We start from the raw sequence: 27,075 nt of genomic DNA, 5'->3' as shown, positions 1-27,075 counted from the left end.
TACAACGTTATAACGTATTACGTTATATGGTATAACGTTATATGGTATAGGGTTATAACGTAATACGTTATATAGTATAACGTTATAACGTATTACTTTATATGGTACAACGTTATAACGTATTACGCTATATGGTATAACGTTATATTGTTTTACGTTATATGGTATAACGTTACATGGTATAACATTATAACGTAATACGTTATATAGTATAACGTTATATGGTATAACGTTATAACGTATTACGTTATATGGTATAACGTTATATGGAATAGGGTTATAACGTAATACGTTATATAGTATAACGTTATAATGTATAACGTTATATGGTATATCGTTATAACGTATTACGTTATATGGTATAACGTTATAACGTATTACGTTATATGGTATAACGTTATAACGTATTTCGTTATATGGTACAACGTTATAACGTATTACGTTATATGGTATAACGTTATGACGTATTACGTTATATGGTACAACGTTATAACGTATTACGTTATATGGTATAACGCTATATGGTATAACGTTATAACGTATTACGTTATATGGAATAAGGTTATAACGTAATATGTTATATGGTATAACGTTATACCGTATTACGTTATGTAGTACAACGTTATAAGGTATAACGTAATACGTTATATGGTACAACGTTATAACATATTACGTTATATGGAATAACGTTATAATGTAATACGTTATATAGTATAACGTTATATGGTATAACTTTATAACGTATTACGTTATATGGTATAACGTTATACCGTATTACGTTATGTAGTACAACGTTATAAGGTATAACGTAATACGTTATATGGTACAACGTTATAACGTATTACGTTATATGGTATAACGTTATATGGTATAACGTTATAACGTAATACGTTATATGGTATAACGTTATACCGTATTACGTTATGTAGTACAACGTTATAAGGTATAACGTAATACGTTATATGGTACAACGTTATAACGTATTACGTTATATGGTATAACGCTATATGGTATAACGTTATAACGTATTACGTTATATGGAATAAGGTTATAACGTAATATGTTATATGGTATAACGTTATACCGTATTACGTTATGTAGTACAACGTTATATGGTATAACGTTATAACGTATTACGTTATATGGTATAACGTTATATGGTATAACGTTATAACGTAATACGTTATATGGTATAACGTTATAACGTATTACGTTATATGGTACAACGTTATAACATATTACGTTATATGGAATAACGTTATAATGTAATACGTTATATAGTATAACGTTATATGGTATAACTTTATAACGTATTACGTTATATGGTATAACGTTATACCGTATTACGTTATGTAGTACAACGTTATAAGGTATAACGTAATACGTTATATGGTACAACGTTATAACGTATTACGTTATATGGTATAACGTTATATGGTATAACGTTATAACGTAATACGTTATATGGTATAACGTTATAACGAATTACGTTATATGGTATAACGTTATATGGTATAACAATATAACATATTACGTTATATGCTATAACGTTATAACGTATTACGTTATATGGTATAACGTTAGAAGGTATTACGTTATGTAGTACAAGGTTATAATGTATAACGTTATAACGTATTACGTTATATGGTATAACGTTATATGGTATAACGTTATAACGTATTACGTTATGTAGTACAACGTTATAAGGTATAACGTTATAACGTAATACGTTGTATGGTATAACGTTATAACGTATTACGTTATATGGTATAACGTTATATGGTATAACGTTATAACGTAATACGTTATATGGTATAACATTATAACGTAATACGTTATATAGTATAACGTTATATGGTATAACGTTATAACGTATTACGTTATATGGTATAACGTTATAACGTAATACGTTATATAGAATAACGTTATATGGTATAACGATATAACGTATTACGTTATATGGTATAACGTTATATGGTATAACGTTATAACGTAATACGTTATATGGTATAACGTTATATGGTATAACGTTATAACGTATTACGTTATATGGTATAACGTTATAACGTAATACGTTATATGGTACAACGTTATAACGTATTACGTTATATGGCATAACGTTATATGGTATAACGTTATAACGTAATACGTTATATAGTATAACGTTATATGGTATAACGTTATAACGTATTACGTTATATGGGATAACGTTATAACGTAATACGTTATATAGTATAACGTTATATGGTATAACGTTATAACGTATTACGTTATATGGTATAACGTTATATGGTATAACGTTATAACGTATTACGTTATATGGTATAACGTTATAACGTAATACGTTATATGGGATAACGTTATATGGTATAACGTTATAACATATTACGTTATATGGAATAACGTTATAACGTATTACGTTATATGGTATAACGTTATAACATATTACGTTATATGGAATAACGTTATAATGTAATACGTTATATAGTATAACGTTATATGGTATAACTTTATAACGTATTACGTTATATGGTATAACGTTATACCGTATTACGTTATGTAGTACAACGTTATAAGGTATAACGTAATACGTTATATGGTACAACGTTATAACGTATTACGTTATATGGTATAACGTTATATGGTATAGGGTTATAACGTAATACGTTATATAGTATAACGTTATAACGTATTACTTTATATGCTACAACGTTATAACGTATTACGCTATATGGTATAACGTTATATTGTTTTACGTTATATGTTATAACGTTATATGGTATAATATTATAACGTAATACGTTATATAGTATAACGTTATATGGTATAACGTTATAACGTATTACGTTATTAGGTATAACGTTATAACGTATTACGTTATGTAGTACAACGTTATAAGGTATAACGTAATACGTTATATGGTACAAAGTTATAACGTATTACGTAATATGGTATAACGTTATATGGTATAGGGTCATAACGTAATACGTTATATAGTATAACGTTATAACGTATTACGTTATATGGTACAACGTTATAACGTATTACGTTATATGGTATAACGTTATAACGTAATACGTTATATAGTATAACGTTATATGGTATAACGTTATAACGTATTACGTTATATGGTATAACGTTATAACGTATTACGTTATATGGTATAACGTTAGAACGTATTACGTTGTATGGTATAACGTTATAACGTAATACGTTATATAGTATAACGTAATATGGTATAACGTTATAACGTATTACGTTATGTAGTACAACGTTATAAGGTATAACGTATTACGTTATATGGTATAATGTTATAACGTAATACGTTATATGGTATAACGTTATATGGTATAACGTTATAACGTAATACGTTATATAGTATTACGTTATATGGTATAACGTTATAACGTAATACGTTATATAGAATAACGTTATATGGTATAACGATATAACGTATTACGTGATATGGTATAACGTTATATGGTATAACGTTATAACGTAATACGTTATATGGTATAACGTTATATGGTATAACGTTATAACGTATTACGTTATATGGTATAACGTTATAACGTAATACGTTATATGGTACAACGTTATAACGTATTACGTTATATGGAATAACGTTATAATGTAATACGTTATATAGTATAACGTTATATGGTATAACTTTATAACGTATTACGTTATATGGTATAACGTTATACCGTATTACGTTATGTAGTACAACGTTATAAGGTATAACATTATAACGTAATACGTTATATAGTATAACCTTATATGCTATAACGTTATAACGTATTACGTTATATGGTATAACGTTATAACGTAATACGTTATATAGTATAACGTTATATGGTTCAACGTTATAACGTATTACGTTATATGGTATAACGTTATATGGTATAACGTTATAACGTAATACGTTATATAGTATAACGTTATATGGTATAACGTTATAACGTATTACGTTATATGGTACAACGTTATATGGTATAACGTAATATGGTATAACGTTATAACGTAATACGTTATATAGTATAACGTTATAACGTATTACGTTATATGGTTCAACGTAATAACGTATTACGTTATATGGTATAACGTTAAATGGTATAAGGTTATAACGTAATACGTTATATAGTATAACGTTATAACGTATTACGTTATGTGGTACAACGTTATAACGTATTACGTTATATGGTATAACGTTATATGGTATAACGTTATAACGTAATACGTTATATAGTATAACGTTATATGGTATAACGTTATAACGTATTACGTTATATGGTATAACGTTATAACGTATTACGTTATATGGTATAACGTTATAACGTATTACGTTATATGGTACAACGTTATAACGTATTACGTTATATGGTATAACGTTATATGGTATAACGTAATATGGTATAACGTTATAACGTAATACGTTATATAGTATAACGTTATAACGGATTACGTTATATGATACAACGTTATAACGTATTGCGTTATATGGTATAACGTTATATGGTATAACGTTATAACGTATTACGTTATATGGTACAACTTTATAACGTATTACGTTATATGGTATAAAGTTATATGGTGTAACGTTATAACGTATTACGTTATATGGTATAACGTTATAAAGTATTACGTTATGTAGTACAACGTTATAGGGTATAACGTAATAACGTATTACGTTATATAGTATAACATTATATGGTATAACGTTATAACGTAGTACGTTATATGGTATAACGTTATAATGTATTACGTTATGTAGTACAACGTTATAAGGTTATACATTATAACGTATTACGTTATATAGTACAACGTTATATTGTCAAACGTTATAACGTAATACGTTATATGGTACAACGATATAACGTATTACGTTATAAGGTATAACGTTATATGGTATAAGGTTACAACGTAATACGTTATATAGTATAACGTTATAACGGATTACGTTATATGGTACAACGTTATAACGTATTACGTTATATGGTATAACGTTATATGGTATAACGATATATGGTATAACGTTATAACGTAAGACGTTATACAGTATAACGTTATATGGTACAACGTTGTAACGTATTACGTTATATGGTATAACGTTATATGGTATAACGTTATAACGTAATACGTTATATAGTATAACGTTATATGGTATAACGTTATAACGTATTACGTTATATGGTATAACGTTATAACGTATTACATTATGTGGTATATCGTTGTAACGTATTACGTTATATGGTATAACGTTATAACGTATTACGTTATGTAGTACAAGGTTATAATGTATAACGTTATAACGTATTACGTTATATGGTATAACGTTATATGGTATAACGTTAGAACGTATTACGTTATATGGTATAACGTTATATGGTATAACGTTATAACGTATTACGTTATATGGTATAACGATATAACGTATTACGTTATATGGTATAACGTTATAACGTATTACGTTATATGGTATAACGTTATAACGTATTACGTTATATGGTACAACGTTATAACGTATTACGTTATATGGTATAACGTTATATGGTATGACGTTATAACGTAATACGTTATATAGTATAACGTTATATGGTATAACGTTATAACGTATTACGTTATATGGTACAACGTTATATGGTATAACGTAATATGGTATAACGTTATAACGTAATACGTTATATAGTATAACGTTATAACGTATTACGTTATATGGTTCAACGTAATAACGTATTACGTTATATGGTATAACGTTAAATGGTATAAGGTTATAACGTAATACGTTATATAGTATAACGTTATAACGTATTACGTTATGTGGTACAACGTTATAACGTATTACGTTATATGGTATAACGTTATATGGTATAACGTTATAACGTAATACGTTATATAGTATAACGTTATATGGTATAACGTTATAACGTATTACGTTATATGGTATAACGTTATATGGTATAACGTTATAACGTAATACGTTATATAGTATAACGTTATATGGTATAACGTTATAACGTATTACGTTATATGGTATAACGTTATAACGTATTACGTTATATGGTATAACGTTATAACGTATTACGTTATATGGTACAACGTTATAACGTATTACGTTATAACGTATTACGTTATATGGTATAACGTTATAACGTATTACGTTATATGGTATAAAGTTATATGGTATAACGTTATAACGTATTATGTTATATGGTATAACGTTATAAAGTATTACGTTATGTAGTGCAACGTTATAGGGTATAACGTAATAACGTATTACGTTATATAGTATAACGTTATATGGTATAACGTTATAATGTATTACGTTATGTAGTACAACGTTATAAAGTATTACGTTATGTAGTACAACGTTATAGGTTATAACGTAATAACGTATTACGTTATATAGTATAACGTTATATGGTATAACGTTATAACGTAATACGTTATATAGTATAACGTTATAAAGTATTACGTTATGTAGTACAACGTTATAGGTTATAACGTAATAACGTATTACGTTATATAGTATAACGTTATATGGTATAACGTTATAACGTAATACGTTATATAGTATAACGTTATAAAGTATTACGTTATGTAGTACAACGTTATATGGTATAACGTAATAACGTATTACGTTATATGGTATAAAGTTATATGGTGTAACGTTATAACGTATTACGTTATATGGTATAACGTTATAAAGTATTACGTTATGTAGTACAACGTTATAGGGTATAACGTAATAACGTATTACGTTATATAGTATAACGTTATACGGTATAACGTTATAACGTAGTACGTTATATGGTATAACGTTATAATGTATTACGTTATGTAGTACAACGTTATAAGGTATAACATTATAACGTATTACGTTATATAGTACAACGTTATATTGTATAACGTTATAACGTAATACGTTATATGGTACAACGATATAACGTATTACGTTATAAGGTATAACGTTATATGGTATAAGGTTACAACGTAATACGTTATATAGTATAACGTTATAACGGATTACGTTATATGGTACAACGTTATAACGTATTACGTTATATTTTATAACGTTATATGGTATAACGATATATGGTATAACGTTATAACGTAAGACGTTATACAGTATAACGTTATATGGTACAACGTTATAACGTATTACGTTATATGGTATAACGTTATATGGTATAACGTTATAACGTAATACGTTATATAGTATAACGTTATATGGTATAACGTTATAACGTATTACGTTATATGGTATAACGTTATAACGTATTACATTATGTGGTATAACGTTGTAACGTATTACGTTATATGGTATAACGTTATAACGTATTACGTTATGTAGTACAAGGTTATAATGTATAACGTTATAACGTATTACGTTATATGGTATAACGTTATATGGTATAACGTTAGAACGTATTACGTTATATGGTATAACGTTATATGGTATAACGTTATAACGTATTACGTTATATGGTATAACGATATAACGTATTACGTTATATGGTATAACGTTATATGGTATAACGTTATAACGTAATACGTTATATAGTATAACGTTATATGGTATAACGTTATAACGTATTACGTTATATGGTACAACGTTATATGGTATAACGTAATATGGTATAACGTTATAACGTAATACGTTATATAGTATAACGTTATAACGTATTACGTTATATGGTTCAACGTAATAACGTATTACGTTATATGGTATAACGTAATATGGTATAACGTTATAACGTAATACGTTATATAGTATAACGTTATAACGTATTACGTTATATGGTTCAACGTTATAACGTATTACGTTATATGGTATAACGTTATATGGTATAACGTTATAACGTAATACGTTATATAGTATAACGTTATATGGTATAACGTTATAACGTATTACGTTATATGGTACAACGTTATATGGTATAACGTAATATGGTATAACGTTATAACGTAATACGTTATATAGTATAACGTTATAACGTATTACGTTATATGGTTCAACGTAATAACGTATTACGTTATATGGTATAACGTTAAATGGTATAAGGTTATAACGTAATACGTTATATAGTATAACGTTATAACGTATTACGTTATGTGGTACAACGTTATAACGTATTACGTTATATGGTATAACGTTATATGGTATAACGTTATAACGTAATACGTTATATAGTATAACGTTATATGGTATAACGTTATAACGTATTACGTTATATGGTATAACGTTATAACGTATTACGTTATATGGTATAACGTTATAACGTATTACGTTATATGGTACAACGTTATAACGTATTACGTTATATGGTATAACGTTATATGGTATAACGTAATATGGTATAACGTTATAAAGTAATACGTTATATAGTATAACGTTATAACGGATTACGTTATATGATACAACGTTATAACGTATTGCGTTATATGGTATAACGTTATATGGTATAACGTTATAACGTATTACGTTATATGGTACAACTTTATAACGTATTACGTTATATGGTATAAAGTTATATGGTGTAACGTTATAACGTATTACGTTATATGGTATAACGTTATAAAGTATTACGTTATGTAGTACAACGTTATAGGGTATAACGTAATAACGTATTACGTTATATAGTATAACATTATATGGTATAACGTTATAACGTAGTACGTTATATGGTATAACGTTATAATGTATTACGTTATGTAGTACAACGTTATAAGGTTATACATTATAACGTATTACGTTATATAGTACAACGTTATATTGTATAACGTTATAACGTAATACGTTATATGGTACAACGATATAACGTATTACGTTATAAGGTATAACGTTATATGGTATAAGGTTACAACGTAATACGTTATATAGTATAACGTTATAACGGATTACGTTATATGGTACAACGTTATAACGTATTACGTTATATGGTATAACGTTATATGGTATAACGATATATGGTATAACGTTATAACGTAAGACGTTATACAGTATAACGTTATATGGTACAACGTTATAACGTATTACGTTATATGGTATAACGTTATATGGTATAACGTTATAACGTAATACGTTATATAGTATAACGTTATATGGTATAACGTTATAACGTATTACGTTATATGGTATAACGTTATAACGTATTACATTATGTGGTATATCGTTGTAACGTATTACGTTATATGGTATAACGTTATAACGTATTACGTTATGTAGTACAAGGTTATAATGTATAACGTTATAACGTATTACGTTATATGGTATAACGTTATATGGTACAACGTTAGAACGTATTACGTTATATGGTATAACGTTATATGGTATAACGTTATAACGTATTACGTTATATGGTATAACGATATAACGTATTACGTTATATGGTATAACGTTATAACGTATTACGTTATATGGTATAACGTTATAACGTATTACGTTATATGGTACAACGTTATAACGTATTACGTTATATGGTATAACGTTATATGGTATGACGTTATAACGTAATACGTTATATAGTATAACGTTATATGGTATAACGTTATAACGTATTACGTTATATGGTACAACGTTATATGGTATAACGTAATATGGTATAACGTTATAACGTAATACGTTATATAGTATAACGTTATAACGTATTACGTTATATGGTTCAACGTAATAACGTATTACGTTATATGGTATAACGTTAAATGGTATAAGGTTATAACGTAATACGTTATATAGTATAACGTTATAACGTATTACGTTATGTGGTACAACGTTATAACGTATTACGTTATATGGTATAACGTTATATGGTATAACGTTATAACGTAATACGTTATATAGTATAACGTTATATGGTATAACGTTATAACGTATTACGTTATATGGTATAACGTTATATGGTATAACGTTATAACGTAATACGTTATATAGTATAACGTTATATGGTATAACGTTATAACGTATTACGTTATATGGTATAACGTTATAACGTATTACGTTATATGGTATAACGTTATAACGTATTACGTTATATGGTACAACGTTATAACGTATTACGTTATAACGTATTACGTTATATGGTATAACGTTATAACGTATTACGTTATATGGTATAAAGTTATATGGTATAACGTTATAACGTATTATGTTATATGGTATAACGTTATAAAGTATTACGTTATGTAGTACAACGTTATAGGGTATAACGTAATAACGTATTACGTTATATAGTATAACGTTATATGGTATAACGTTATAATGTATTACGTTATGTAGTACAACGTTATAAAGTATTACGTTATGTAGTACAACGTTATAGGTTATAACGTAATAACGTATTACGTTATATAGTATAACGTTATATGGTATAACGTTATAACGTAATACGTTATATAGTATAACGTTATAAAGTATTACGTTATGTAGTACAACGTTATATGGTATAACGTAATAACGTATTACGTTATATAGTATAACGTTATATGGTATAACGTTATAACGTAATACGTTATATGGTATAACGTTATAACGTATTACGTTATATGGTACAACTTTATAACGTATTACGTTATATGGTATAAAGTTATATGGTGTAACGTTATAACGTATTACGTTATATGGTATAACGTTATAAAGTATTACGTTATGTAGTACAACGTTATAGGGTATAACGTAATAACGTATTACGTTATATAGTATAACGTTATATGGTATAACGTTATAACGTAATACGTTATATGTTACAACGTTACAACGTATTACGTTATATGGTATAACGTTATATGGTACAACGTTATAGCGTATTACGTTATATGGTATAACGTTATATGGTATAACGTTATAACGTATTACGTTATATGGTATAACGTTATATGGTATAACGTTATAACGTATTACGTTATATGGTATAACGTTATATGGTATAACGTTATAACGTATTACGTTATATGGTATAACGATATAACGTATTACGTTATATGGTATAACGTTATAACGTATTACGTTATATGGTATAACGTTATAACGTATTACGTTATATGGTACAACGTTATAACGTATTACGTTATATGGTACAACGTTATAACGTATTACGTTATATGGTATAACGTTATATGGTATAACGTTATAACGTAATACGTTATATAGTATAACGTTATATGGTATAACGTTATAACGTATTACGTTATATGGTATAACGTTATAACGTATTACGTTATATGGTACAACGTTATAACGTATTACGTTATATGGTATAAAGTTATATGGTACAACGTTATAACGTATTACGTTATATGGTATAACGTTATATGGTATAACGTTATAACGTATAACGTTATATGCTATAACGTTATAACGTATTACGTTATAGGGTATAACGTTATAACGTATTACGTTATATGGTATAACGTTATAACGTTTTACGTTATATGGTATAACGTTATAACGTAGTACGTTATATGGTATAACGTTATAATGTATTACGTTATGTAGTACAACGTTATAAGGTATAACATTATAACGTATTACGTTATTTAATACAACGTTATATTGTATAACGTTATAACGTAATACGTTATATGGTACAACGTTATAGCGTATTACGTTATATGGTATAACGTTATATGGTATAACGTTATAACGTATTACGTTATATGGTATAACGTTATATGGTATAACGTTATAACGTATTACGTTATATGGTATTACGTTATATGGTATAACGTTATAACGTATTACGTTATATGGTATAACGTTATATGGTATAACGTTATAACGTATTACGTTATATGGTATAACGTTATATGGTATAACGTTATAACGTATTACGTTATATGGTATAACGATATAACGTATTACGTTATATGGTATAACGTTATAACGTATTACGTTATATGGTATAACGTTATAACGTATTACGTTATATGGTACAACGTTATAACGTATTACGTTATATGGTATAACGTTATATGGTATAACGTTATAACGTAATACGTTATATAGTATAACGTTATATGGTATAACGTTATAACGTATTACGTTATATGGTATAACGTTATAACGTATTACGTTATATGGTACAACGTTATAACGTATTACGTTATATGGTATAAAGTTATATGGTACAACGTTATAACGTATTACGTTATATGGTATAACGTTATATGGTATAACGTTATAACGTATAACGTTATATGCTATAACGTTATAACGTATTACGTTATAGGGTATAACGTTATAACGTATTACGTTATATGGTATAACGTTATAACGTTTTACGTTATATGGTATAACGTTATAACGTAGTACGTTATATGGTATAACGTTATAATGTATTACGTTATGTAGTACAACGTTATAAGGTATAACATTATAACGTATTACGTTATATAATACAACGTTATATTGTATAACGTTATAACGTAATACGTTATATGGTACAACGTTATAGCGTATTACGTTATATGGTATAACGTTATATGGTATAACGTTATAACGTATTACGTTATATGGTATAACGTTATATGGTATAACGTTATAACGTATTACGTTATATGGTATAACGTTATATGGTATAACGTTATAACGTATTACGTTATATGGTATAACGATATAACGTATTACGTTATATGGTATAACGTTATAACGTATTACGTTATATGGTATAACGTTATAACGTATTACGTTATATGGTACAACGTTATAACGTATTACGTTATATGGTATAACGTTATATGGTATAACGTTATAACGTAATACGTTATATAGTATAACGTTATATTGTATAACGTTATAACGTATTACGTTATATGGTATAACGTTATAACGTATTACGTTATATGGTACAACGTTATAACGTATTACGTTATATGGTATAAAGTTATATGGTACAACGTTATAACGTATTACGTTATATGGTATAACGTTATATGGTATAACGTTATAACGTATAACGTTATATGCTATAACGTTATAACGTATTACGTTATAGGGTATAACGTTATAACGTATTACGTTATATGGTATAACGTTATAACGTTTTACGTTATATGGTATAACGTTATAACGTAGTACGCTATATGGTATAACGTTATAATGTATTAAGTTATGTAGTACAACGTTATAAGGTATAACATTATAACGTATTACGTTATATAATACAACGTTATATTGTATAACGTTATAACGTAATACGTTATATGGTACAACGATATAACGTATTACGTTATATGGTACAACGTTATATGGTATAAGGTTATAACGTTATACGTTATATAGTATAACGTTATAACGGATTACGTTATATGGTACAACGTTATAACGTATTGCGTTATATGGTATAACGTTATATGGTATAACGTTATAACGTAATAGGTTATATAGTATAACGTTATATGGTATAACGTTATAACGTAATACGTTATATAGTATAACGTTATATGGTATAAAGTTATAACGTATTACGTTATATGGTATAACGTTATAACGTTTTATGTTATATGGTATAACGTTATAACGTATTACGTTATATGGTACAAGGTTACATGGTATAATCTTGTAACGTATTACGTTATATGGTATAACGTTATATGGTATATAGTATAACGTTATATGGTATAACGTTATAACGTATTACGTTATATGGTATAACGTTATAACGTATTACATTATGTGGTATAACGTTATAACGTATTACGTTATATGGTATAACGTTATAACGTATTACGTTATGTAGTACAAGGTTATAATGTATAACGTTATAACGTATTACGTTATATGGTATAACGTTATATGGTATAACGTTATAACGTATTACGTTATATGGTATAACGTTATATGGTATAACGTTATAACGTAATACGTTATATAGTATAACGTTATAAAGTATTACGTTATGTAGTACAACGTTATAGGGTATAACGTAATATCGTATTACGTTATATAGTATAACGTTATATGGTATAACGTTATAACGTAATACGTTATATGGTATAACGTTATAACGTATTACGTTATATGGTACAACTTTATAACGTATTACGTTATATGGTATAAAGTTATATGGTGTAACGTTATAACGTATTACGTTATATGGTATAACGTTATAAAGTATTACGTTATGTAGTACAACGTTATAGGGTATAACGTAATAACGTATTACGTTATATAGTATAACGTTATATGGTATAACGTTATAACGTAATACGTTATATGGTACAACGTTATAACGTATTACGTTATATGGTATAACGTTATATGGTACAACGTTATAGCGTATTACGTTATATGGTATAACGTTATATGGTATAACGTTATAACGTATTTCGTTATATGGTATAACGTTATATGGTATAACGTTATAACGTATTACGTTATATGGTATAACGTTATATGGTATAACGTTATAACGTATTACGTTATATGGTATAACGATATAACGTATTACGTTATATGGTATAACGTTATAACGTATTACGTTATATGGTATAACGTTATAACGTATTACGTTATATGGTACAACGTTATAACGTATTACGTTATATGGTATAACGTTATATGGTATAACGTTATAACGTAATACGTTATATAGTATAACGTTATATGGTATAACGTTATAACGTATTACGTTATATGGTATAACGTTATAACGTATTACGTTATATGGTACAACGTTATAACGTATTACGTTATATGGTATAACGTTATAATGTATTACGTTATGTAGTACAACGTTATAAGGTATAACATTATAACGTATTACGTTATATAATACAACGTTATATTGTATAACGTTATAACGTAATACGTTATATGGTACAACGTTATAGCGTATTACGTTATATGGTATAACGTTATATGGTATAACGTTATAACGTATTACGTTATATGGTATAACGTTATATGGTATAACGTTATAACGTATTACGTTATATGGTATAACGTTATATGGTATAACGTTATAACGTATTACGTTATATGGTATAACGATATAACGTATTACGTTATATGGTATAACGTTATAACGTATTACGTTATATGGTATAACGTTATAACGTATTACGTTATATGGTACAACGTTATAAGGTACAACATTATAACGTATTACGTTATATAATACAACGTTATATTGTATAACGTTATAACGTAATACGTTATATGGTACAACGTTATAGCGTATTACGTTATATGGTATAACGTTATATGGTATAACGTTATAACGTATAACGTTATATGCTATAACGTTATAACGTATTACGTTATAGGGTATAACGTTATAACGTATTACGTTATATGGTATAACGTTATAACGTTTTACGTTATATGGTATAACGTTATAACGTAGTACGTTATATGGTATAACGTTATAATGTATTACGTTATGTAGTACAACGTTATAAGGTATAACATTATAACGTATTACGTTATATAATACAACGTTATATTGTATAACGTTATAACGTAATACGTTATATGGTACAACGTTATAGCGTATTACGTTATATGGTATAACGTTATATGGTATAACGTTATAACGTATTACGTTATATGGTATAACGTTATATGGTATAACGTTATAACGTATTACGTTATATGGTATAACGTTATAACGTATTACGTTATATGGTACAACGTTATAACGTATTACGTTATATGGTATAACGTTATATGGTATAACGTTATAACGTAATACGTTATATAGTATATTGTTATATTGTATAACGTTATATGGTACAACGTTATAACGTATAACGTTATATGGTATAACGTTATAACGTATTACGTTATATGGTATAACGATATAACGTATTACGTTATATGGTATAACGATATAACGTATTACGTTATATGGTATAACGTTATAACGTATTACGTTATATGGTATAACGTTATAACGTATTACGTTATATGGTACAACGTTATAACGTATTACGTTATATGGTATAACGTTATATGGTATAACGTTATAACGTAATACGTTATATAGTATAACGTTATATTGTATAACGTTATAACGTATTACGTTATATGGTATAACGTTATAACGTATTACGTTATATGGTACAACGTTATAACGTATTACGTTATATGGTATAAAGTTATATGGTACAACGTTATAACGTATTACGTTATATGGTATAACGTTATATGGTATAACGTTATAACGTATAACGTTATATGCTATAACGTTATAACGTATTACGTTATAGGGTATAACGTTATAACGTATTACGTTATATGGTATAACGTTATAACGTTTTACGTTATATGGTATAACGTTATAACGTAGTACGTTATATGGTATAACGTTATAATGTATTAAGTTATGTAGTACAACGTTATAAGGTATAACATTATAACGTATTACGTTATATAATACAACGTTATATTGTATAACGTTATAACGTAATACGTTATATGGTACAACGATATAACGTATTACGTTATATGGTACAACGTTATATGGTATAAGGTTATAACGTTATACGTTATATAGTATAACGTTATAACGGATTACGTTATATGGTACAACGTTATAACGTATTGCGTTATATGGTATAACGTTATATGGTATAACGTTATAACGTTATACGCTATATAGTATAACGTTATAACGGATTACGTTATATGGTACAACGTTATAACGTATTACGTTATATGGTATAACGTTATATGGTATAACGATATATGGTATAACGTTATAACGTAAGACGTTATACAGTATAACGTTATATGGTACAACGTTATAACGTATTACGTTATATGGTATAACGTTATATGGTATAACGTTATAACTTAATACGTTATATAGTATAACGTTATATGGTATAACGTTATAACGTATTACGTTATATGGTATAACGTTATAACGTATTACATTATGTGGTATATCGTTGTAACGTATTACGTTATATGGTATAACGTTATAACGTATTACGTTATGTAGTACAAGGTTATAATGTATAACGTTATAACGTATTACGTTATATGGTATAACGTTATATGGTATAACGTTAGAACGTATTACGTTATATGGTATAACGTTATATGGTATAACGTTATAACGTATTACGTTATATGGTATAACGATATAACGTATTACGTTATATGGTATAACGTTATAACGTATTACGTTATATGGTATAACGTTATAACGTATTACGTTATATGGTACAACGTTATAACGTATTACGTTATGTAGTACAAGGTTATAATGTATAACGTTATAACGTATTACGTTATATGGTATAACGTTATATGGTATAACGTTAGAACGTATTACGTTATATGGTATAACGTTATATGGTATAACGTTATAACGTATTACGTTATATGGTATAACGATATAACGTATTACGTTATATGGTATAACGTTATAACGTATTACGTTATATGGTACAACGTTATATGGTATAACGTAATATGGTATAACGTTATAACGTAATACGTTATATAGTATAACGTTATAACGTATTACGTTATATGGTTCAACGTAATAACGTATTACGTTATATGGTATAACGTTAAATGGTATAAGGTTATAACGTATTACGTTATATGGTACAACGTTATAACGTATTACGTTATATGGTATAACGTTATATGGTATAACGTTATAACGTAATACGTTATATAGTATAACGTTATATGGTATAACGTTATAACGTATTACGTTATATGGTATAACGTTATAACGTATTACGTTATATGGTACAACGTTATAACGTATTACGTTATATGGTATAAAGTTATATGGTACAACGTTATAACGTATTACGTTATATGGTATAACGTTATATGGTATAACGTTATAACGTATAACGTTATATGCTATAACGTTATAACGTATTACGTTATAGGGTATAACGTTATAACGTATTACGTTATATGGTATAACGTTATAACGTTTTACGTTATATGGTATAACGTTATAACGTAGTACGTTATATGGTATAACGTTATAATGTATTAAGTTATGTAGTACAACGTTATAAGGTATAACATTATAACGTATTACGTTATATAATACAACGTTATATAGTATAACGTTATAACGTATTACGTTATGTGGTACAACGTTATAACGTATTACGTTATATGGTATAACGTTATATGGTATAACGTTATAACGTAATACGTTATATAGTATAACGTTATATGGTATAACGTTATAACGTATTACGTTATATGGTATAACGTTATATGGTATAACGTTATAACGTAATACGTTATATAGTATAACGTTATATGGTATAACGTTATAACGTATTACGTTATATGGTATAACGTTATAACGTATTACGTTATATGGTATAACGTTATAACGTATTACGTTATATGGTACAACGTTATAACGTATTACGTTATATGGTATAACGTTATATGGTATAACGTTATAACGTAATACGTTATATAGTATAACGTTATATGGTATAACGTTATAACGTATTACGTTATATGGTATAACGTTATATGGTATAACGTTATAACGTAATACGTTATATAGTATAACGTTATATGGTATAACGTTATAACGTATTACGTTATATGGTATAACGTTATAACGTATTACGTTATATGGTATAACGTTATAACGTATTACGTTATATGGTACAACGTTATAACGTATTACGTTATAACGTATTACGTTATATGGTATAACGTTATAACGTATTACGTTATATGGTATAAAGTTATATGGTATAACGTTATAACGTATTATGTTATATGGTATAACGTTATAAAGTATTACGTTATGTAGTACAACGTTATAGGGTATAACGTAATAACGTATTACGTTATATAGTATAACGTTATATGGTATAACGTTATAATGTATTACGTTATGTAGTACAACGTTATAAAGTATTACGTTATGTAGTACAACGTTATAGGTTATAACGTAATAACGTATTACGTTATATAGTATAACGTTATATGGTATAACGTTATAACGTAATACGTTATATAGTATAACGTTATAAAGTATTACGTTATGTAGTACAACGTTATATGGTATAACGTAATAACGTATTACGTTATATAGTATAACGTTATATGGTATAACGTTATAACGTAATACGTTATATGGTATAACGTTATAACGTATTACGTTATATGGTACAACTTTATAACGTATTACGTTATATGGTATAAAGTTATATGGTGTAACGTTATAACGTATTACGTTATATGGTATAACGTTATAAAGTATTACGTTATGTAGTACAACGTTATAGGGTATAACGTAATAACGTATTACGTTATATAGTATAACGTTATATGGTATAACGTTATAACGTAATACGTTATATGTTACAACGTTATAACGTATTACGTTATATGGTATAACGTTATATGGTACAACGTTATAGCGTATTACGTTATATGGTATAACGTTATATGGTATAACGTTATAACGTATTACGTTATATGGTATAACGTTATATGGTATAACGTTATAACGTATTACGTTATATGGTATAACGTTATATGGTATAACGTTATAACGTATTACGTTATATGGTATAACGATATAACGTATTACGTTATATGGTATAACGTTATAACGTATTACGTTATATGGTATAACGTTATAACGTATTACGTTATATGGTACAACGTTATAACGTATTACGTTATATGGTACAACGTTATAACGTATTACGTTATATGGTATAACGTTATATGGTATAACGTTATAACGTAATACGTTATATAGTATAACGTTATATGGTATAACGTTATAACGTATTACGTTATATGGTATAACGTTATAACGTATTACGTTATATGGTACAACGTTATAACGTATTACGCTATATGGTATAAAGTTATATGGTACAACGTTATAACGTATTACGTTATATGGTATAACGTTATATGGTATAACGTTATAACGTATAACGTTATATGCTATAACGTTATAACGTATTACGTTATAGGGTATAACGTTATAACGTATTACGTTATATGGTATAACGTTATAACGTTTTACGTTATATGGTATAACGTTATAACGTAGTACGTTATATGGTATAACGTTATAATGTATTACGTTATGTAGTACAACGTTATAAGGTATAACATTATAACGTATTACGTTATATAATACAACGTTATATTGTATAACGTTATAACGTAATACGTTATATGGTACAACGTTATAGCGTATTACGTTATATGGTATAACGTTATATGGTATAACGTTATAACGTATTACGTTATATGGTATAACGTTATATGGTATAACGTTATAACGTATTACGTTATATGGTATAACGTTATATGGTATAACGTTATAACGTATTACGTTATATGGTATAACGTTATATGGTATAACGTTATAACGTATTACGTTATATGGTATAACGTTATATGGTATAACGTTATAACGTATTACGTTATATGGTATAACGATATAACGTATTACGTTATATGGTATAACGTTATAACGTATTACGTTATATGGTATAACGTTATAACGTATTACGTTATATGGTACAACGTTATAACGTATTACGTTATATGGTATAACGTTATATGGTATAACGTTATAACGTAATACGTTATATAGTATAACGTTATATGGTATAACGTTATAACGTATTACGTTATATGGTATAACGTTATAACGTATTACGTTATATGGTACAACGTTATAACGTATTACGTTATATGGTATAAAGTTATATGGTACAACGTTATAACGTATTACGTTATATGGTATAACGTTATATGGTATAACGTTATAACGTATAACGTTATATGCTATAACGTTATAACGTATTACGTTATAGGGTATAACGTTATAACGTATTACGTTATATGGTATAACGTTATAACGTTTTACGTTATATGGTATAACGTTATAACGTAGTACGTTATATGGTATAACGTTATAATGTATTACGTTATGTAGTACAACGTTATAAGGTATAACATTATAACGTATTACGTTATATAATACAACGTTATATTGTATAACGTTATAACGTAATACGTTATATGGTACAACGTTATAGCGTATTACGTTATATGGTATAACGTTATATGGTATAACGTTATAACGTAGTACGTTATATGGTATAACGTTATAACGTAATACGTTATATGGTATAACGTTATAACGTATTACGTTATATGGTATAACGTTATAACGTATTACGTTATGTAGTACAACGTTATAAGGTATAACGTATTACGTTATATGGTATAATGTTATAACGTAATACGTTATATGGTATAACGTTATATGGTATAACGTTATAACGTAATACGTTATATAGTATTACGTTATATGGTATAACGTTATAACGTAATACGTTATATAGAATAACGTTATATGGTATAACGATATAACGTATTACGTGATATGGTATAACGTTATATGGTATAACGTTATAACGTAATACGTTATATGGTATAACGTTATATGGTATAACGTTATAACGTATTACGTTATATGGTATAACGTTATAACGTAATACGTTATATGGTACAACGTTATAACGTATTACGTTATATGGAATAACGTTATAATGTAATACGTTATATAGTATAACGTTATATGGTATAACTTTATAACGTATTACGTTATATGGTATAACGTTATACCGTATTACGTTATGTAGTACAACGTTATAAGGTATAACATTATAACGTAATACGTTATATAGTATAACCTTATATGCTATAACGTTATAACGTATTACGTTATATGGTATAACGTTATAACGTAATACGTTATATAGTATAACGTTATATGGTATAACTATATAACGTATTACGTCATATGGTATAACGTTATATGGTATAACGTTATAACGTAATACGTTATATGGTATAACGTTATATGGTATAACGTTATAACGTATTACGTTATATGGTATAACGTTATAACGTAATACGTTATATGGAACAACGTTATAACCTATTACGTTATATGATATAACGTTATATGGTATAACGTTATAACGTAATACGTTATATAGCATAACGTTATATGGTATAACGTTATAACGTATTACGTTATATGGTATAACGTTATAACGTAATACGTTATATAGTATAACGTTATATGGTATAACGTTATAACGTATTACGTTATATGGTATTACGTTATATGGTATAACGTTAGAACGTATTACGTTATATGGTATAACGTTATAACGTAATACGTTATATAGTATAACGTTATATGGTATAACGTTATAACGTATTACGTTATGTAGTACAACGTTATAAGGTATAACGTTATAACGTAATACGTTGTATGGTATAACGTTATAACGTATTACGTTATATGGTATAACGTTATATGGTATAACGTTATAACGTAATACGTTATATGGTATAACATTATAACGTAATACGTTATATAGTATAACGTTATATGGTATAACGTTATAACGTATTACGTTATATGGTATAACGTTATAACGTAATACGTTATATAGAATAACGTTATATGGTATAACGATATAACGTATTACGTTATATGGTATAACGTTATATGGTATAACGTTATATGGTATAACGTTATAACGTAATACGTTATATGGTATAACGTTATATGGTATAACGTCATAACGTATTACGTTATATGGTATAACGTTATAACGTAATACGTTATATGGTACAACGTTATAACGTATTACGTTATATGGCATAACGTTATATGGTATAACGTTATAACGTAATACGTTATATAGTATAACGTTATATGGTATAACGTTATAACGTATTACGTTATATGGGATAACGTTATAACGTAATACGTTATATAGTATAACGTTATATGGTATAACGTTATAACGTATTACGTTATATGGTATAACGTTATATGGTATAACGTTATAACGTATTACGTTATATGGTATAACGTTATAACGTAATACGTTATATGGTATAACGTTATATGGTATAACGTTATAACATATTACGTTATATGGAATAACGTTATAACGTATTACGTTATATGGTATAACGTTATAACATATTACGTTATATGGAATAACGTTATAATGTAATACGTTATATAGTATAACGTTATATGGTATAACTTTATAACGTATTACGTTATATGGTATAACGTTATACCGTATTACGTTATGTAGTACAACGTTATAAGGTATAACGTAATACGTTATATGGTACAACGTTATAACGTATTACGTTATATGGTATAACGTTATATGGTATAACGTTATAACGTATTACGTTATTAGGTATAACGTTATAACGTATAACGTTATGTAGTACAACGTTATAAGGTATAACGTAATACGTTATATGGTACAAAGTTATAACGTATTACGTTATATGGTATAACGTTATATGGTATAGGGTCATAACGTAATACGTTATATAGTATAACGTTATAACGTATTACGTTATATGGTACAACGTTATAACGTATTACGTTATATGGTATAACGTTATAACGTAATACGTTATATAGTATAACGTTATATGGTATAACGTTATAACGTAATACGTTATATGGTATAACGTTATATGGTATAACGTTATAACGTATTACGTTATATGGTATAACGTTATAACGTAATACGTTATATGGTACAACGTTATAACGTATTACGTTATATGGCATAACGTTATATGGTATAACGTTATAACGTAATACGTTATATAGTATAACGTTATATGGTATAACGTTATAACGTAATACGTTATATGGTACAACGTTATAACGTATTACGTTATATGGCATAACGTTATATGGTATAACGTTATAACGTAATACGTTATATAGTATAACGTTATATGGTATAACGTTATAACGTATTACGTTATATGGTATAACGTTATAACATATTACGTTATATGGAATAACGTTATAATGTAATACGTTATATAGTATAACGTTATATGGTATAACTTTATAACGTATTACGTTATATGGTATAACGTTATACCGTATTACGTTATGTAGTACAACGTTATAAGGTATAACGTAATACGTTATATGGTACAACGTTATAACGTATTACGTTATATGGTATAACGTTATATGGTATAGGGTTATAACGTAATACGTTATATAGTAGAACGTTATAACGTATTACTTTATATGGTACAACGTTATAACGTATTACGCTATATGGTATAACGTTATATTGTTTTACGTTATATGGTATAACGTTATATGGTATAACATTATAACGTAATACGTTATATAGTATAACGTTATATGGTATAACGTTATAACGTATTACGTTATTAGGTATAACGTTATAACGTATTACGTTATGTAGTACAACGTTATAAGGTATAACGTAATACGTTATATGGTACAAAGTTATAACGTATTACGTTATATGGTATAACGTTATATGGTATAGGGTCTTAACGTAATAAGTTATATAGTATAACGTTATAACGTATTACGTTATATGGTATAACGTTATATGGTCTAGGGTTATAACGTAATACGTTATATAGTATAACGTTATAACGTATTACGTTATATGGTACAACGTTATAACGTATTACGTTATATGGTATAACGTTATATGGTATAACGTTATAACGTATTACGTTATGTGGTATAACGTTATATGGTATAACGATATATCATATTACGTTATATGGTATAACGTTATAACGTATTACGTTATATGGTATAACGTTATAAGGTATTACGTTATGTAGTACAAGGTTATAATGTATAACGTTATAACGTATTACGTTATATGGTATAACGTTATATGGTATAACGTTATATGGTATAACGTTATAACGTATTACGTTATATGGTATAACGTTATATGGTATAACGTTATAACGTATTACGTTATATGGTATAACGTTATAACGTAATACGTTATATGGTATAACGTTATATGGTAGAACGTTATAACATATTACGTTATATGGAATAACGTTATAACGTATTACGTTATATGGTATAACGTTATAACATATTACGTTATATGGAATAACGTTATGATGTAATACGTTATATAGTATAACGTTATATGGTATAACTTTATAACGTATTACGTTATATGGTATAACGTTATACCGTATTACGTTATGTAGTACAACGTTATAAGGTATAACGTAATACGTTATATGGTACAACGTTATAACGTATTACGTTATATGGTATAACGTTATATGGTATAGGGTTATAACGTAATACGTTATATAGTATAACGTTATAACGTATTACTTTATATGGTACAACGTTATAACGTATTACGCTATATGGTATAACGTTATATTGTTTTACGTTATATAGTATAACGTTATATGGTATAACGTTATAACGTATTACGTTATATGGTATAACGTTATAACGTATTACGTTATATGGTATAACGTTATAACGTATTACGTTATGTAGTACAACGTTATAAGGTATAACGTATTACGTTATATGGTATAATGTTATAACGTAATACGTTATACGGTATAACGTTATATGGTATAACGTTATAACGTAATACGTTATATAGTATAACGTTATATGGTATATCGTTATAACGTATTACGTTATATGGTATAACGTTATAACGTATTACGTTATGTAGTACAACGTTATAAGGTATAACGTAATACGTTATATGGTACAACGTTATAACGTATTACGCTATATGGTATAACGTTATATGGTATAACGTTATATGGTTTAACGTTATAACGTATTACGTTATATGGTATAACGTTATATGGTATAACGTTATATGGTATAACGTTATAACGTATTACGTTATATGGTATAACGTTATAACGTAATACGTTATATGGTAAAACGTTATATGGTATAACGTTATAACATATTACGTTATATGGAATAACGTTATAACGTATTACGTTATATGGTATAAAGTTATAACATATTACGTTATATGGAATAACGTTATAACGTAATACGTTATATAGTATAACGTTATATGGTATAACGTAATAACGTATTACGTTATATGGTATAACGTTATACCGTATTACGTTATGTAGTACAACGTTATAAGGTATAACGTAATACGTTATATGGTACAACGTTATAACGTATTACGTTATATGGTATAACGTTATATGGTATAGGGTTATAACGTAATACGTTATATAGTATAACTTTATAACGTATTACTTTATATGGTACAACGTTATAACGTATTACGCTATATGGTATAACGTTATATTGTATTACGTTATATGGTATAACGTTATATGGTATAACATTATAACGTAATACGTTATATAGTATAACGTTATATGGTATAACGTTATAACGTATTACGTTATTAGGTATAACGTTATAACGTATTACGTTATATGGTATAACGTTATAACGTATTACGTTATGTAGTACAACGTTATAAGGTATAACGTAATACGTTATATGGTACAACGTTATAACGTATTACGCTATATGGTATAACGTTATATGGTATAACGTTATATGGTTTAACGTTATAACGTATTACGTTATATGGTATAACGTTATATGGTATAACGTTGTATGGTATAACGTTATAACGTATTACGTTATATGGTATAACGTTATAACGTAATACGTTATATGGTATAACGTTATATGGTATAACGTTATAACATATTACGTTATATGGAATAACGTTATAACGTATTACGTTATATGGTATAAAGTTATAACGTAATACGTTATATAGTATAACGTTATATGGTATAACGTTATAACGTATTACGTTATGTAGTACAACGTTATAAGGTATAACGTAATACGTTATATGGTACAACGTTATAACGTATTACGCTATATGGTATAACGTTATATGGTATAACGTTATATGGTTTAACGTTATAACGTATTACGTTATAACGTATTACGTTATATGGTATAACGTTAGAACGTATTACGTTATATGGTATAACGTTATAACGTAATACGTTATATAGTATAACGTTATATGGTATAACGTTATAACGTATTACGTTATGTAGTACAACGTTATAAGGTATAACGTAATACGTTATATGGTACAACGTTATAACGTATTACGCTATATGGTATAACGTTATATGGTATAACGTTATATGGTTTAACGTTATAACGTATTACGTTA

The sequence above is a fragment of the Bombus flavifrons genome, chromosome 1 (assembly GCF_040668555.2).
Source record: "Bombus flavifrons isolate JBK064 chromosome 1, iyBomFlav1_principal, whole genome shotgun sequence".
NCBI lineage: Eukaryota > Metazoa > Arthropoda > Insecta > Hymenoptera > Apidae > Bombus > Bombus flavifrons.
The sequence above is the reverse complement of the archived record's forward strand: the minus strand, read 5'-3'. Positions refer to the sequence as shown.